The sequence below is a fragment of the Ambystoma mexicanum genome, chromosome 6p, assembly GCF_040938575.1.
Source record: "Ambystoma mexicanum isolate Mex_15411 chromosome 6p, UKY_AmexF1_1, whole genome shotgun sequence".
NCBI lineage: Eukaryota > Metazoa > Chordata > Amphibia > Caudata > Ambystomatidae > Ambystoma > Ambystoma mexicanum.
The window spans coordinates 1,341,319,954-1,341,338,648 of record NC_090935.1 but is presented as its reverse complement, the minus strand read 5'-3'; the positions used below and the strand labels follow the sequence as shown (position 1 = coordinate 1,341,338,648).

The window sequence follows — 18,695 nt, the reverse complement described above, 5'->3', positions numbered from 1 at the left end:
CGACTCAATTTGCCATCAGTTAGTGCCATTCGCGCTCGGGATCCTGCAGAGGCTCTCACGGAGTTGACCGTTCCATCGGCGCTCCAAGCCACGCCCTCCCATTCAAACCCTTTTTTAACACATTCTGTGGTGTTTTAACAACTGGAGATGTGTTTCTTCAATCTTCTTTCATCCGCCCTAAACAGCTGGCTTTCGGTTTTTGACAGGGCCTTCTGATCCCAGACAAGGATCTCATTTCCATCCGCGCGTCGACTTGCTGCAGATCCAGCGCGAGTCGATGCAAGAATGGAAATGAGAACCTTGTATGGGATCAGAAGACCCAGAGATGAACAATGAAGAGGTAAAGGACACAGAAGGAAGAATAAACAGGAAGGGCAAAATGGAAGGCTCTGTTCAGCAAGAGCGGATCTATTACATAAAGGCTGAAACACACGTGTCGACATGTTTTATGGTGGAAACATAGTGGCTCTCGATACAAGTCTGGCGGTAGCCATGCCGGTAAAACCAGCACCGGACTTGCCGGATTTACTGGGGCATTAAAACCCCAGTGGTCGGTAAATCCGGCGCTGCCAATTCTGTTAATCCCCATTCCCGTGGAGTCCGAGGACCACGGAAACACCAGCACCATGTCGTAATGGTGCCAGTGTTTCCGTGCACCTCTGAGGGCGGGCGCCATTCTGCCCGCCAGGTCAGACATGGCGGGTGGGTGCGGAACTCTTAGTTTGCCGGTCTGGAAAACGGTACCAGTACAGTTTTACCGGCACCGTTAATTCCGGACCGGCAAACTTGCAATAAGTACCAGTGTATTTTAGATAAACTTTACGTTTCAGAAGGAAAACCCCAGACTGGGTGGCCCTCTGATCCCAGTCTTGTGATTTGGCGATGATATGTCTGGCCAAGGATAAGCTGTTAAAAAGTGTACAAAAGATAAAAGATGACCAGACTAAAATACTAAAACTAAGGATAAGACAATCCAGATCAGTTTATTGTGTTCTCCAAAGTTTGAATACTGTGCTGTAAAATTGGTAAACGTTTTGCTGAAAGTATGGCACTATAGTTCTAACTCCACCACTTTAGGATTTGTTGTAAAAATAACAGTGTTAAAAAAAATGTTTCAAGTCTTACACATTGTCTTTTGTATTTGACGCATTATTGACCACTGTGATATTAGAGGTTTTCATATATAATTTTGATACTAAAACTAATATATTAAAAGATTGTTTGAGACCCAAAAGGCTTTGTTCAGACTCCTAACCTAGATGAGAAGTTGAAGAACAAGTGATGAGTGAATGAAGGGAGAATGTTTCGAGAAGGTGCTGTGTTTTGTATGTTAACTATTTCCGGTGGAAAACAAGGCATTAAACTGGACCCCATCGATATTTATATCTATTGGTGCAGCCGGTATGGGGCCTTTTCTTAAAGGAGCAAAATTGGTATTATGTGCAACACCCAACATGAGCGCATAACTATAGGAGCATACTCATACATTTGTGCAGCCACCATGGACATGTCTAAGTGGCAACACAGGTATTCTAGACAAAACCAACACACGTGATAATACTGGAATATATTGGAATATATTGGCACATCCAGCATGGCCATTTTTTCTCAGTGTCATTTCTGTGCACAACCAGCATGAAAGGGTCTTCTTATACTGGCAAAAAACTGGCATGTATTCTTGGGAAGGCAAAATGTACATGGGCTGGAAAATGCTCCTGTGTACATTTATAGGCCTGGCATATATCACAATTGTTCATGTGTTAACCTACACAATAGATTACATGCTGTATGTTTTTTAGCTACATTTTCACAAATGGGTGTGCTGTAAAATGCACCATTTCAAACCATTATTTAAATAATAAAAAAAAAACACACACACACACTATGCACATATTTGGGAAATCTCGATTGCTCTACAATGAAATTATTGACCAACCGCTACTGCTGGCGGTGACAGTTTAACATATCACTTACTGCCTGTTCCATGCAATCATTAAGCAGTACAAAAGGAATCCCATTCTGAACGCAAATGTTTGGCTGCTGCACTAGCTGTCACAATGTAGTCTCACATCCATTGTACTTTGCAAAGCGGTAAGACCACGTGGTCAGAGATCTATAACTGAGATTATGAAAACCACTGGGCATAAATATATTGCAGTTGGTTTAATTGCTGGCATAGTAGCATCAGTGAGTTTCCAATAAACAGACAAAAAAGGGCACATCGTATTGAGTTTCAATGGTTTCCATACCACCAAGGTTCGATTATCATATTTCTAACTAGTAATGTCACTTTTTGCTATACAAGAGAACAATCTTTGTATATGTGAAAAAATGATAAGTTACTCACCGTAGTGAGTAACGTGCTCCTAGTCCATCGTCCCCTTTCCTCCACACTGTATGGGCCTCCCTTGCTAGGGACGGAAAACAGAACATTTTTCACCAGAAAAATCATCTTCCCCTTTAAATTAAGATGAGCGCTGGGGCGTGGCCCTGGGAGAAGGTGCTCCCCTGAGTCCGCCCATCGACACCACTCCTCAGTACCCTTTGACACATTGACAATATTAACATTGCCTAATGACACCAATTTTATTAGGGGGGAGGATGGTGGGACGTATGGCGGAATAGGATGGTGGGACTATGGACTAGGGGTACGTTAGTCATTATGGTGAGTAACTTATAATTATTCCGACGTCCCGTCCCCTTTCCTCCATACTGTATGGGTGAGTATGACAGAATGTAGCTCCAGTTTGGAGAGGTGCACTCTTAAGAAAACAAGTTCCTTAACACTGCTTGACCAAATGATGCGTCCGACTTGGAGCCGGCATCCAAGCAGTAGTGCTTGCAGAAGGACGAGGGAGCAGCCCATGTACCGCCTTGCTGATAACCTGCCACGGGACGTGCCGCTGGAAAGCAACCGCTGTGGCTTTAGCTCTGATTGTGTGGGCCTGCATATTTGCTGGCAGAGGTTTGTGCTGCCCCTCGTAAGCCTCCTTGATGGCCGTAACCATCCAACTTGCTATGGAAGCCTTGGAGGACTGACAGCCTGGCTTTGACCAAAAGAAGGTGACAAAGAAATCATCGGATTTGCAGAAGCTCTTGGTCCTGTCTAGGAAGTATCTCAGCGCACGCCAGACGTCCATACAGTGCAATACCCTCTTAGCGTCATTCTTGGGGTCCGCGAAGAACGTTGTTCGCACTATCTCTTCATTCAGGTGAAAAAAGGAGACAACCGTAGGTAAGAATGCAGGGTGAGTTTTAAGCACCACCTTGTCCTTATGAAACGTAGTATAAGGCTCTGATGCCACCAGTGCCTGGATTTCACTGATCCGGTGTGCCGAGGTAAGGCCCGCCAGGAGGCCCATCTTAATGGTGACTAGCCTGATGTCCACGGATGCCACAGGTTCAAATGATTTATGCGCCAGGGTGCCCAAGACCACTTTGAGGTCCCATACGGGGTGTGGTTTCTTGATGGGCAGATAAAGCCTGGTAAGGCCCGCCAAGTGTCTTTTAACCACCGGATTGGAAGATGAAAATACCTCCTCCTCCGAGTTCCTGTAGGCTCCAATAGCTGCCAGATAGGTGCGGCAGGTCTACCTGCACCCTTGAGTGTGCGAGGTGCGCAGGGTCGTCCAACGTGCAGGTCAACGGATCGACTGCCTTTGATTCTGCCCAGTGACAAAACCTAGTCCACTTGCTTTTGTACTAGCTCCTGGTAGCATCGCTCCTAGCCCCCTGTATAATGTCGAGGTTAGCTTTCGACAGCTTCAGATGACCCAGTTTAACCTGTTCAGAAACCATGCTTCCAGGGCTAACTTCTGGGGTGTGGGGTGGATGACTGTCCCTCCCTGCTGAGAGAGTAGGTGTGCTGGTCCCAGCAGAAGGTGCAGAGGGGCCTGATCCAACATGCTGAGTAGTTTCGAGAACCATGGTCTTGCTGGCCACCACAAACCTATCAGGATGATACGGAGCTGCTGGGCTTCACCGATCTTGCAGATTATCCTGTGAACCAGGAGGTTCGGGGGGGAAGGCATACGCGTTCATGTCGTTCCACTGGATCTGCATCGCGTCGGCCAGAGAGCCACTGCCCTGTCCCAAACTGGGACACCTCCTGTTGTACCGGGTGGCAAAGACATCCACCTGAAAGATGACCCCACTTATAGAAGATCCCCTGAAGGACCTGTGCCGTTCAACTGCCATTCGTAGTTGTCCGCACACAGCTTTCTGAGCCTGTCCACTTTGAGGTTGGATTCCCCCTGGAAGTGTATTGCTGCCAGGTGCATGTCGTTTACCAGAGCCCACTCCCAAATGTTGACTGCTAGAGTGCAGCGGGGAGGAGACCTGGTGCCACCGGGCTTGTTGATGTAATACATGCTGGTGGAGCTGTCTGTCTAAATGAGGATCGCCTTGCCGCTGGTCATAGGGAGGAGGTCTTTGGGAGCGAGTCAGATGCCCATCAACTCAAGCCAGTTGATGTGAGCCTCCTGATCTGATGGGTCCAAACCCTGTGGACACTGTGGCTGCCCACGGTAGCTCCCCAGCCCTCTAGGGAAGAATCTGTGGTGATGGTGACCTGATGTGCTGGAGGAGGGAAGGGCCTGCCTACCTGTAGGTTGTTGTGCATGCTCCACCAGACTAGGTCCTGGTGGAGATGAGGGATGCTGACCTGCTCCGCCTGGGAACCCATCTCCTGGCTGTAGGAGGCTTCAAAGTGCAACTGCAAGCGCCTCATCCTGAGCCTCGTTTGCGGCACTACGAGGAGACATGCCACCATGATGCCCTGGAGGTGTTCGTACCACCATGCTGAGGTCACTACTCTGCTGAGAAAATGCCCTGTGGCTCTCTTGATGGTTGCGATCTTGTCCACTGAGGGGAAAATCCTCTCTGAGCTTGTATTGCATATAAGGCCCAGGAAGGTTAGACTCTGCGTGGGCTCCAACTGTGATTTCTTGAGATTGATGGAAAATCCCAGCTCATGTAGTGTATTCATGGGGCAAAGGGTTGTGTGGTGGACTGCCTCCGGAGACTTTGCCCTGACGAGCCAGTCGTCTATGTAGGGGAAGATGTGGTGGTTATCCTGAGCAGGGCGTCCACTGGGTTCATATATCTTGTAAAGACCCTGGGGCTGAATTGAGGCCAAAGGGTAGAACCTTGTGTTGGAAATGAAACCCCATGATCATGAACCTCAGAAAGGACCAAAGGGGTTGCCAAATCGGGACATGTAGGTAGGCATCCTTCAGATCCAGGGAGCACATCCAGTCTCCCGCGCACAATGTCTCTGCTATAATTGCAGGGGTAACCATCTTGAACTTTTGAAGAAGAAGGGAAAGGTCCAAGGTAGAAAGGTCCAACAACTCTTAGACCAGCCTGGTTCTTCTTGTGTATAGTGAAAATCTGTGAGTAGACGCCCAGACACCGTTGAGAGGCTGGGACTTTCTCCACTGCCTGACTCTCTATGAGCGACCGAATTTCCACCATCAGAGTTGCTGTACCAATCTGTGGGAGGGGAGGAGAGAGGAGAAAGGGGGATAGGGAGCCGGAAGCCTGTGGATACTACTGAGAGGAGCCATGGGTGAGTGAACCTCGTCCGCCAGCGTTGAACGTGAAGGGCAAGCATGCCCCCCAACGGAGACTCGTAGATCTGGATGTCTGTGTCATGCTTTCTTGCCCTCTGAGGCTGGGGCTGAGAAGGGGGGACTGGAAAAAGCACTTGTTGACTGTCTTGTGCTGCTTGCACCTGTGCTGGCTTGGTAATCTATCCGGTTGCCTGGGCCATTTCTCCTGGAAGACCCTGAAGCCTCCAAAGGACCGACCCTTGTCCGAGGGCTGGTGCGCCTGGCTATATGTCTTGGTGGTGGACTTAGTGAAGATCGATAAAGACTTGGCCAACTGTTGTTCTTATCGAGTTCCTCGTCTGTAGTGGGATGGAACAGATCGCCCCCCTCGAAAGGAAGGTCCAGAATATGCTCCTGAATTTCCGGGTTGAACTTTGTCACCCATAGCCAGACTGTCCTTCTCATGTTGGTAGCTGTTAGGGAGAATTCTCTGTTAAGGCTAATTTCCCAAACCTAGTGAGTCCCCCAGCAGCTTTGCTGGATTTTGGGGTTTATTTTTTTCTCCTGCTAAGAGTGAGACTCTTTTTCTCCCGCTCTTAGGCATGATTTCAGAATGTCCTTTGACTGTGAATGTGTTTTATGGGCTATGGGGTCTTTTACTCCATAGGGCTTCATGTGTTTTTGGTATGTGTGCTACACAGCACCCTCAGTGCAGTAACACAGGGGTGTCATAGTGACCCCCAAACCGACTCCATACCCTAGGACTGACTACTGTCTCCCAGGGCATGTAAAGTCACCATTGGCTTTACTAGTCTCAAATTGTGAACAGAACCAGTACAAACCATCATATTGTGGAAGTACTGGTAGGGGTAATTCGTTTGCCCCTGGGTCTGTTTTCCAAGGGGGGCACTGTGCAGTCCCCCCTTGTCGAGTTTCTGGCTGGTGGCAGTGGATACCACCCAAAATATTCCACCGGAATATTTCTTATGGGATTTCCCATTGATTTTAAATGCACCACTTTTTGGTGCAATGTTAAAGATACCGCCGGGTTATTTATTTAATATTAATTCCCCGGTTGGGTCTTTTTGCCAAGACTCCGTTTTAAAATGACGTTTGTGTTCGCCTCTGAAACTCTAACCCAAGTCGAGCCCTTCGTTCCACTTTTTGGCGGGCTTCTGCACAGAAGCCCTCCAAATGGTGCCACTCTGTCTGGGTTCTACAGGATGTGTGGGAGGGGGATTAGGCACCCTGGACTGAGTTGCCTTGGCAACTCAAGTCACACTCTTGTGTGATTGGCCCAGTGGTGAGCCGCCCGGCTCACCCCTTAGCATGTGTGAGTGACAGCTAGGCTGCTGAATGGGGGGTTTTCTACATAAAAGCAGGGCATTGGGGACTGGAACTTCAGAAGTCGCCACAGGACCTAAAGAATCCAAAGAGGGGAGAAGCTGAGCCATCTACGACGATGACACCACTGGTGGAGCCCTGCTGTACGAACTCACCACTTCCCCGACGACAGAGGAGATCTTCTTCCAGGAGAGTCTTCTTCCCTTTGAGCTGGTGGGACCAACCAGTTCGCCTTTTTCACCTTCCTGGACGTCTCGTGGTCGAATCGTCCGTGCCAAGCACCCCGGCGGCCGGATAGCCACGCTTCACCACTGAATGCAAATAAAAGGGTCGTACCTTTTAATCGGGAACTCTGCGGCTGGTCTCATCCCTGGTAGTGCAACGACCTCCAGCTTTCTTCCTCGTCGAGATCATCTCTTCCTCTGGTCGAAGCCAAGACTTGCTGCCAGGAACAACTGCCACCGCTGGAGCTTTCTCACCATTTCAGGTACTGTGTCCCGCCTGGTCTCCCTTGCAACGGATTGTCCAAGGTGTCCTGTAAATCCTTGACTTTCCAACTGGGTTGACCTCAGACCTGCTAACTTTGCCTTTCTAAAATGATCCAAACTCTTTTGACATTTTCTGCAAAGACTTTGAGTGTATTTCCACTGTGTGATCTTGGGCACATTCCGCCTTGCTCTCTCCAAGAGTGGGCCTGGCCTATGAACTTTGGCTCTACAGTAGACCCTGTCTTTCTTGACTTGCTGTGATTTCTTAAAAGTGTTGGTACTGTGTTATTTCCATACCCTGCCTTTTCTCTCCCTTTTTAACGAATTATTGGAGTGCCATCTAAGGTTACTAGCTCACCTCGGTTTTGCTAATAAGTGGTGTCTTAACCTAGACTTGTCGAATAATTAACTAGGGAGGTGTATATACTTATAGTGACTGTGTTTGAACTTGCTTGATATATTAGTGCCAGTGTATTTTCATAAGTGTGTTTTTTAATAAATAATTATATACTTTTAATACCAAAGCTCTGGTCAGTGTTTGCTTGTTCTACTGTATTTTTAGCCCTATTGTGCATACTCTATATACTGTCTAACTCTTCTTGAGAGAAGTCTGACTGCTCAGCCACAGCTACCAGGTAAATCTGGGTGGCGCAGACTGCTACCAATTGGGTTTACTGCTCACTCCTGTGGTCTTAAACTTTTTGCAGTGGTCGCTAAGGGAACCGCACAGGTTTCTGCCTAACAGTAGCTATACATATGGCACACCCTGAGGTGTCAATGTGAGCCACCGTGGACTCCAATATGTCCTGCGCTACAATTTTGGCTTCAGCCAGCCCTGGCTCTGCACCCTGAGTTCTGGAAGGAAATCCGCAATCTCTCGCCAGAACCTCTGGTTGACAGCAGCCAGCATGGCATCAGCACTGAACTGGCGCAGATGGAAAGAAGCCTTCCAACAGATTTTCTTTCCATAGGCTTCCAGGATCTTTTCCTCCTTACCCAGGAGTGCAGAGGCTGATGTAGCCGAGGATGATTGTGGCTAGAGTAAAGCTGCAGCAAACACCGAGGAGTGTGGCTTTCGGTGCGCCGACAGCAAAAGAGGGTCCCCCTCAATTTGCCTAAACTATGCGTTGAGGCACCTATTGGTGGGCGGTGTAGAGTGTGGTTTGAGCCATCCTTGCGCCACCATGTCCTTTTGCATTGGAATCCCTGTTCTAGCCGTGGGGTGTAGGGGGAAGATTTCTGCCAACACCCCAGCCTCTGGTTTTTTGACCTCAGGCTGAGGAAGCCCCAAATACTCAGCTAGGTCTGCAAGCCGTTCGTGAAAGGCCTTGGCCAATGAGGGCTTGTCGGGGTCCTCCAATTCATCTGTTTCCACTAATGTGTCCTGCTGGTCCGGTGCAGCTGAAGGAGTGCTGGGATCAGGGAGCTGTGGTGTACTTATAGGCACCGGAGGCTGCTGCAGCAGCGGATGGAGGGCTGCTGTGACTGGCAGAGGCATGGAAGCCAGTGTCGTGGGGAATAGCACAGGCAGCTGGGGCTGCATTGGACCCGGAGGAGCTGGACCCAAGGGCGGTGTGGCCGTGGGTACTGGTGGCTGTAGCGGAGGAAGCATGTCCCTGATAACATCCTTGAGGATGACACCCATCTGCAGGGACCTCATGAGTGTCAGTAATTTCTCAAAAAACCTGTCTTCACAGGCCGGTGGAGCAGGCATGGAGGCAGAGCCCTGAGGTTGCTGAGGCCTGGGCGCACCTTGTCTTGCTGTATGTGGCGAGGTGTATATACCTGCGACGCAGATGGATATGCCATGGGCCACAGGCCAGGCGATGACCAGTCCCACCTGGAAACTCGGTCCCCTACCTAGTCCCCAAAGGGGGATGGTGTCGGTCGAGCAGCCATTTTGTTTGGCCCGGCGACCATTTTGTCTGGCTACATACCACGTGCCTGTGTCGTGGTGATTGCCGCGCTGGACCCGGCTTCCTCCAGGACGCGGAGCAGTGGAGGTTGAAGCCTAACCTCCACCTCAGGACAGGGCCTGGAAGGCAGAGTGCCCTTGGCTGTGGTGCCGGTAATGCTGCGTACAGGCGTCCCCTCAGACATCTGTCTGGTATCAGGGCCTAGCCCCTCAGGTTGAGACCCGGTAACAAAACATTGTGGTCCCTCAGCGTAGTCACCGGTAGGATCTCGCGACCCCTTGGCCTGTTGGCCGGTAGCTCAAGCAGCCTCAGTACCTGCACTGGTACTAGGACCTGATAGGTCCCTCCTGCACCTGCGCTTCATGAGGAAGGAGTTGCCTCTGTGGGGTGCAGATGAAAACAATGCCCCTACCTTGGGCCTGGTCTTGTGCTTCACAAACTCCTTTAGGTCCTTTGGAGGTGACTTTCCGAAGAGCCCGCTCACCTGGCCAATCTGTTCTTCAGAGAGTGAGGAGTGAGCATGCTGCAGCCCTCACAGCCAAGGCCGGGGAAAAGGCAGCGGAGGCAGAGAGCATGGGGTCAGACGTAGGGAAGAGGCCCTTGCAGGCTGGACACCTGCTGAAGCCGCCGAAGTCGCCATGCGCCGGGGAGGAGCGTGGCGCCAGAGGATTGAGTGGTACCTGATTGAGATAAGAAAAAGAAGACAACAATACTTCTCTGGGGAAGAGCATGTGGAATTACTAGGCCGGAGGCCTTACTCAGGAGTGCTGGTGAAAACAGTCCATTCCCGTCGACGTGGAAAAGAGGACTGAGGAGTGGCGCTGGTGGGCGGAGTTCGGAGAGTGCATGCTCCCAGGGCGCACCCCGCCGCTTCTAAATCTTAAATTGGAAGATGGTCAGGATGTCAGTCATGTCATCCTGTTCATATCTAGGAGAAGCTCTGCTCCAACCCATATACTCTGTGACATTAGTAATGAGCTTTCTATAGGACGAATCTGCATGCCCAGAGGGGTCAGGCCTACCAAATTCCAGTTCAGGCGAGGTGCCAAGACCAGTAGCCGACTAGAGACTATCATACTAGTCTCTAATTTTCGACTCTTCCCGAAATGAGCTCTTCTGGCACATTCTGGGTGCCAAATTGCAACCAAAAAGGAGCGGAATCCTACTCAGAGGGCTGTTCCTCCTCATAGATCGAAGACATAGACTTAGAAAAGTCTTTCTTTGTGACAGGTTTGTAAATCTTGTCCTACATGCCAAAAGGCTTCGACAAAGTCAAAGTGGCCATCGACGGTGTCGAAGACGGCCTCGAAAATGGCGCTGGTTTACTCAGCGCTGCCTTTGACTTTGGCATCAACAGGTCTGACTCTGATGATGGAGTCGACAAAGTCCAGGTCTTCGACACTTTATCCTTCTTTGGTGGTACTAAAGAAAGACTCGGTCCCTGAGTCGACACTCTCCAGAACTTTATCGACGTTTTGCCGGCTTCAAAGCTGTAGTCTTTGACTTCCCTTTGTCGTCCGTGGGAGCGACCGGGGCCTGGCTCTTGTGAGTTTCTTTCAAGGGGGTTGAGGCTGCATTCTCAAAAATACGCATCATCTCCGACCAAAATGTGTCCCACTTCGTTGAGGAATCGGATTTTGTCGGGCATCCGATTACCTCAGTAGAGAAATCAGATGATGAAGAGGGAGACCTATGACATCTCTTCTTCGCCTTCTTTGATGAAGAAAGACAAAGATTGCCACGATCGACTCCTCGATCAGGACCTCTTCGACTTTTTGCGCCGGGAGGAGTCTGTAGACTTGCCTGACTTTTTCTCCTGCTTCGAAGAAGACTTCGAAGCCAACCTCCCCAATGCCAGTTTACCTCTACTCTCCCTGAGAGCTTTCTCTGGCATGGCCTGACAGGACCCACAGTTGTTGGTACGGTGCCCGGTGCCCAGACACCACAGGCAGAGGCAGCGAGGATCCGTAATTGACATCTTCGATCTGCAGTCATGGCATTTCTTTTAAAACCGGACTTTGGTGTCGAACGAGTCAAAGATAATGACATTTTTCTTGTGAAAAACGGAAGCGCGCTGTTAATAACTTGAAGCGTAAGCTCGGAAAAAGGGAACTGGAACCAACGGGTGCTGCATGCACTATTTATGCTGACGATGATGTTGACGATCGACGGAGGTCCTCACAGGACATCAACGCAAAGACACCGCATACAGTGCCCTCTGTCGAGAACTTTTCCGAAAGCAGCAAAGCTGGAGAGATTATAATATCATAAGATGAGGAATACGTGGGAGGATACAATCCATTCGAAATGGTGTTTTTATTCAACAAATGGGACGTTTGCAGCATCCTGTTCATGGAATGAAAACACTCTCTAAAGATGGCTGTTATGTATATGGCATGGTGGCCAAAGAGCAGTAGCAGAAGCACTGCAGCAGATGGGCTGCCGTCGCTGAAGAGGTAAGTGGAGCGGGGTGGAGGGCTAAGTGAGGGAACTGTAAAAGTTTAAAGGGTGGAGGGAAAATATTGCTGCAAGAAGAGAAGCAGCCTTCAGTTTCGACAGAACGCAGGCTGAGATTAGCAGTTTCAGCCCATGATCCAGGGTACCCGATTGGCTTCTCCCCCCACCCCTGGTTGCTGATATTCCATCAAACAAGTTTCCTTAAAAATAACCCCAACATGCTTCTGACCTAAACTTATTCCATTTCAATGTTGAATTCGACCCTTGTGACCAGGTGAGATCAATAGACGATCTGAGACTCTGACTTTAACACCATTTATTGCACAGAAGGTGGCGTTGAATGAAGGCTTATGGAAATGAGGTTATCAAAATAAGGGACAGCTAGAATTGCAGTGTTCTAACAGAGGAGTTGCACAATGGTTGAAAATTGGGCTTTTCATAGGCAGGAGTTGTTATTTAACCTAAGATCAGAGTTCCAACCCGCTCTGCCCCCACATTAAAATAGGAGTTGCTGTCCAAGTCCCACATTTCCTATTATCAAATAGAACCTACTGTCTAAGCCTAAATGTGCCTACAATAGAGCTTCCCGCTATCCTGAGTCAGATATATTTAACCTTCCGACTGCAGGACGCTTTCCTCAGTTCCTGAAAGTCGTATTATATGACTACCAGGAGGAATGCATCATTACCCTTTGTCTCAGGGTATACGCACGACTATTACCAGCAGTATTTTCTCCTCCCTGCCAACATGTGTCAGACTGGAGTAATGTTAACTCACCAGCCAAATGTTGCCCTCATGGGCTGGAGTCAGGAATAGGCTTAATGATCTCCCTTATCTGGTTCCCGTGCTACTGTTAGGGAACGGGCTAGAGTCTGCAGCTGGCTAGCAACAAGTATCATCTCCTCAGTGTTCTCTGACATTGGCCATGACCAGAGTTAACTCCCATAAGACTATCTGCAACCTGCTTCCACGGTTGTCTCACCAGGGTTAGGTCCTGGGATCTAACTGTGTAAATGGGGTCTCTGGCCTCCCCCCCTTCATTTTCTCTCGTATTCCACAATCTCATTGAATTGCTACTGTCCCCTCAGTCTCTGGTCCACTGTGCTTATACTCCTCTTCATACTCCAAAATACCAAATAAGCACGGTACTGGTCAGGCAACCTATTAATTATGGCCAGTATGACAGATATCCAAATCCTTTGGGTACACAAATGGGTCATTTCAAAATGTCTTGAGCTAAAATAATTGGATGCTGCATGAAAATAAGGTCTGCCTGAGATCGCCAGGGGACGCAGGCAAGATGGTTGTCAGATCTGAGCTCCCAAACCACCCTACAAAATCAATCTTCAATGGTGTCCACAATCTTATGGCGCAGAATCTAATGGAGCCCCAAGCATCTGGGAAGGAGTCTTGTAGTTAAGCAATGCCTGCAGGGTGCAGGCGGACCCCCCCATGCTAAAGTGAGAAGATCCTAGTCCAGACGTGAGGCCAAGAGGGTAGCAGAAGTTCATGGAGCTGGAGACAACTGGGGAGGAGGCAGGTCGCAGCCCACTGAATAAATGGAAGGGAATACCACGGTGCGGAGCCCAGACGACCATGGAAAAGTGAGCGAAAACTTGCCGACGTTGTAGGGCCGGTGAGTGAAGCTGTAACCTATACGAAAATAACAAATTACTTAGCCCTGGTAATGTTCTTTCGACTGGATGTTCCTCTCACATATTCCTCATCTTTGATATACTCCAATATCCTGCTTGCAGGTCAGAGGTTTTTTAAGCAGTGGGCGCTGTGCATCATCATCGACCTCTTGTCCCTCGAGAGCCTCCATCCTCCTCGAGAACGACATTGTTGCCGGTATATATGGCATGCACCACACCCGTTGCCTCAGTTTCTGTTTTTCCCCTCACCAGCACAGCTGTCTCAAATATGAGAATAGTTGAGTGTTAATGGAGAGGAAGGTGTAAACCACAGAAACTCCTTCTTGACAGAGGGGAAGGAGGGGAGGGCGATGAGGAATACGTGGGAGGAACATCCAGTCAATAGAACATTACCAGGGGTACGTAATTTGTTCTTCAAATGGATTTGTCCTCCCACACATACCTCATCTTTGATATTCCCCCATAGCAGTGTGTTGGAGGAGGTGGGAAAGAAGAGTTTGATTTTTATTTAATTTTGTATAAGGCTGTGTAACACAGCTTTTCCAAATCTGGATTCCTGGTCCGAAAGGGAATCTAAACAGCAATGTTTTGCAAATGTATGCACAGAAGACATTGCAGAGGTCTTGAAGTGGTTCCCCTGTCTGGAGGGCTGAAGAAGTGGCTACACCTCTGGTCGAGTGGGCCTATAGATCTTCGGGAATCTTTCCTAGATCCAGATCATAGCATTCGGATATACAAAGTATGATCCACCGAGACAGCATTTGTTTAGTGACCCCTTGTCCCATTCTGTGGCCTGCATAGCCAACAAATAGTTGGTCATCTACTCTTATTTTAGAAACCCTGTTGTTGTAAAAGCTCAAGGCTCTTCTAGGGTCCCGTCTGTATAATCTCTCCTCCTCTTTAGATGGACGAGGAGGGTAGAAGGCCGTTAAAACAATCTTTTGTGTCAGATGAAATTCTGACACTATTTTTGGCAGAAAAGAGGGACAAACCCTCAAAACTACCTTGTCCTTATGAAAGACCGTGAATGCTGGTTTTGAACACAAGGCCTGAAGCTCGCTCACTCTGCGAGCAGAAGTAATGGCTGTTAAGAATACAGTCTTTAAAGACAACATCCTTAGTAGACAAGAATGTAATGGTTCAAATGGAGAACCCATCAGGAAGCTTAAAACTAGGTTAAGATCCCAGACTGGAAACAATGAAAGGAACGGGTGGGAAGATGGTGGTCAATCCTTTCAGAAATTGGTTGACTATGGGAACCTTGAAGTAGGAACCTTGTTCTGCAGAGTGCTTGAAAATGGACAGCACGGCCAGTTAGCCATTGGGTGTAGCAACCTGTAGCCCCTGATGGGTTAAATGTAGTAGAAAAGACAAAACCGATGGTGTGTCACAAGTAAATGGATCAATTCCTTTATCTCTACACCAGCTACAAAATGTGTTCCAACGGCAGCGGTATAAAGATTTTGTTGCTGGCCTTCTGGCCGAAAGCAATACCTCCATAACATCTTCCGGAAGGCCCCAATCTTTGTACCCCAACCTCTCAGAAACCATTTGTGGAGATTGAGGGTCCTGATCTCTTAATGAAGAATGCAACCCTCCACAACCCCCTCTTGTGGGAGAAGGTCCTGTCTTTAAGGAAGATGAATTCAAGGGCAGAGGGACATTTCCAGAAGTTCCGGGTACCAAGTCCTCCTGGCCCAGTCCAGGGCAATCAGGATCATGCATTTCTGAACTTTTCTTAGCCTCCTGAGAACATAAGGAATGACTGGGATCCACAGAAACGAGTACAGAAGTGGAGATTCCTAGTCCACGACGAATGTGTCCCCTAGAGCTCATCTCAGGGGAAATTCCCTGGAGCAGAACTGTTCGCGAACATATCCACTTGTGGGGTTCCCCAAAGGGTGAAGATCTCTTGAAGGACTTCCTGAGCTAACTCCTACTCGTGGCAGAATGTGCTGTGCCTGCTCAGAGCGTCCGCCACCGTGTTTTCTTCTCCGGCCAGATGAACTGCCCACAGAGAGATTCCTTCCTGCAGTGCCCAAAACCAGAGCTGCATTGCCTCTCTGCCCAGAGGCAGTGAGCGCACACCTCCTCTCCTGTTGAGGTAATGCATGGCCACTGTGTTGTTCGTCAATATCAGCTCACTCTTTCCTCGTAAAGAGGGCAAGAAGACCATCAGCGCTAGTCTGATTTTCCTCAGCTCCAAAAGGTTGATATGCAGTTTGGACTCTGACAGAGACCAGTGTCTGCTGATTGTTAGACCATTGGTGTGACCTCTCCAACCTGATAGGGAGGCGTCTGTCACCACTGTAATCTCCGGCCATGGTTTGCCAAAAGAGTTCCCCCTTCAACACATTCTCCCTGACGGACCGCCACAGGAGATCATGCACGACCCTGTTTAGGAACCGTACCAGTGGTCATCCTGCCGGAGAACTGTGACCACTGAGTCCACTGAAGAGACCTCCTTCTCAGAAGGGCCTCTGGCACCAGAAAAATGCAGGATGCCATGAGACCGCGCAACTGCAGAAAATCAAAGGCCGGAAGATTTGAGGCACTTTGAATTTTGTTTACCATCTGCGCTATGTGGATATTCCTCGCCTCGAGTGGCAAGCCTTTTCCTGAGGAAGAGTCCAGGACTGCTCCAATGAATTGCAGCGTCTGGGAAGGTGTCATGTGGAACTTCTTGAACTTGAGGGATAAGCCCATCTTGTGGAGTAAGTGACAGGTGCTGTCTAGATGTTTCAGAACCTGTTCGGGTGAACAGGCTCTGATCAGCCAATCGTCCAGGTATCAGTAGATGTGAACCCCCCATACCCCTCCATCGATTCTCTGCCACCCCCGCCATCAGTTTGGTGAAAACCCTCAGGGTGGAGGTCAGTTTTAATGGCAATACCCGAAACTGCCAACGGCGAATCTCTGGTATTTTCTGTGCTTGAGATGAATCGGCACATGAAAATAAGCATCCTGAAGATCCAATGACACCATCCAATCCTGGAACTGAAGGGCATGGAGGATCTGGAAGAGAGTGACCGTCTTGAACTTGTCCTTCCTGAGGAACTTGTTCAAGCATCTCAAGTCCATGGTGGGTCACAATCCTCCGTCCTTTTTCAGGATCAGAAAATAAGGAGTATAACAGCCTTTATTTCTTTCCGCTACAGGTACCTGTTCGACTGTACCCTTCTCCAACAGTGTCTGAACTTCCTGTAGGAGAAGCCGATCTGCTACTTTCAAGGGCTGGACTCCTGGGGGACAGTCTAGTGGTCTCTTTAGAATAGGGAAGCAGTAACCATGGGCGACTCTTTATAGTGCCAAAACATCTATTGTAAAACTTCGCCATTCTTTCAGATGCTGGGATAAAATACCTCCCACTACTGGCAAATGATTCAAATTTTCAAAGTGGTTTTGTGGCACTGGGTGGTGCAGAAGGCAAGGCAGCGGATGCTGCTGCAGCTCCTCTGCCTGTACCACCTCAAGCGCCTCAAGGTTGCCTTGTTAAATTGAACTCTTCCTCTGCTAACTGAGGAATAGTAGCAAAATTAACCATTTATCCCATCCCCGAGCAGAAGATGGAGCTGTTCGACCTTGTTGTGGCTGCATAGTGGCCTCACTCAAAGATTCAGCTGCTGCCTTATACAACTGCAACTTTTCAGGAGTTTTGTCTGCTTTAGATCCAAACAAATAAGACCCTTCAAACGCCATATCCAACAATCTGGATTGCACATAAGAAGCAAACCCTGATTTACAAAGCCAGGCATCTTGTATAAGCACTGTACTAACAGCCATAGAACAGCTAATACAATCTGCTGTGTCTAGCCCTGACTGCAATGATTGGCACCATAGCATCTTTACCATTGTGAATAATGTTCATAAAGCCATCCCTTTCTTCACCCTCTGGCATGTGTTCAGATGCCATGGCTATCACCTACCACAAAGTGTAGGTGAACTTCGCTATAGCACAAGCTGCATTTACTGGTTTCAGTGCCATACTCCCTGCAGACAAAACATTCTTTCCCATGGCATCGAGCCTTTTATCCTCCCTTTCCGGAGGGACTGTGGGATAGGCAGCTCCCTTAGATTCAGCAGTAGCTGCTTACACAACAAGGCTTTGTGAAATCTGATGTTTCGAAAGAAACTCTGTATCCACTGATGAGTGTCTGTATTTGTGTGGGAAATCCTTGTGAACTGCAGGGATGGTATCAGGATTTTCCCAGTTCTCTAGAACTCTATTTTTCACTGCTGTATGGAAGGGAAGGACTGGGTCCTTAGGCGGTCCCATGGCCAAAATATCTGCAAGGTCATCTTGTTCATATTGAACAGATGATCTACCACATCCAAGGTATTCAATAACCTTTGCCATTACTGATCTATAAGATGCATTAGCATGACCTGGATTCCAGGGATATCAGCTCCTCTGGAACACCAGGCTTCTCCTTCAACGCGACGGAGCATGCTGACCTGCATTCTTCCTTCCGTAAACAAACTTTCACCACCGGAGTTGAAGACATTGCCCAGAGCGTGTTCTGGGCCCCCAGGGCGAGGTAGGTGCAATTATCCTGCACCCCCACACCATCAAACGAATTATGGGGACTTTTTTGGCAAACATTTGAAAAATTGAAAAAATGTAAATATATTTGCTTTATCTGCCAAAAATATAGCGCTACATCATAGCTCTTTGTGGCAGCCTTTTTCCTGATTGTTCGGCTGCCTTGCACATTAATAAGATGATTTTTGTGCTTCTCCTGCCTACATTTGTTAGAAACATGTGGTTGTTTCAACATGGCCGCCCGGGCATTCCTTGCTTTGGAGGCATTGTTGTTGGAGTCAACAGCCTCCATCCTGTTCAGTGATTGGTGGGAAGGTGGCTTTTCTTTACCAACGAGGGACCGACAGGCTTTAGCAGGCCCACTGGCTCAAAGGCCCACCTCTAAAGCCCTGTCAGCTTCCCTGTCCGTTGACAGGTCGCTAAATTAGACTCCTGTTTCTGCCACAGCACAGCCCAACCCCCCCCCCCCCCCCCCTCCCTCGAGGCTGCTACCCCTGGACTATTGGACTACAATGACTCTCTTACCACATTCTGCATTGGTTAGTTTCCCTCCCTCTTATGTACTCATCTGAAGCTGTTTCCATACTCACCCTTACCATCTCACTCCTATTTTAATTTCCGAAACCACTTGGCCTGCATTTAAACTGGAAAGTCAAATTTGGGTGTGTTTTGCATTTATCTGGAAAGTCTAATTTGGGTGTGTTTTGAATTTACCTTTGGCCACTGATTGTAACCTGCTA

General features: G+C 48.7%; 1 protein-coding gene across 4 annotated transcripts in view; it reads right to left on the bottom strand.

The window, feature by feature from the left end:
• Nucleotides 1-18,695, bottom strand: part of JAK2 (Janus kinase 2) — a 1,999,562-nt gene that overhangs the window by 16,525 nt on the left and 1,964,342 nt on the right. The gene's annotated exons all lie outside the window — the stretch shown is intronic.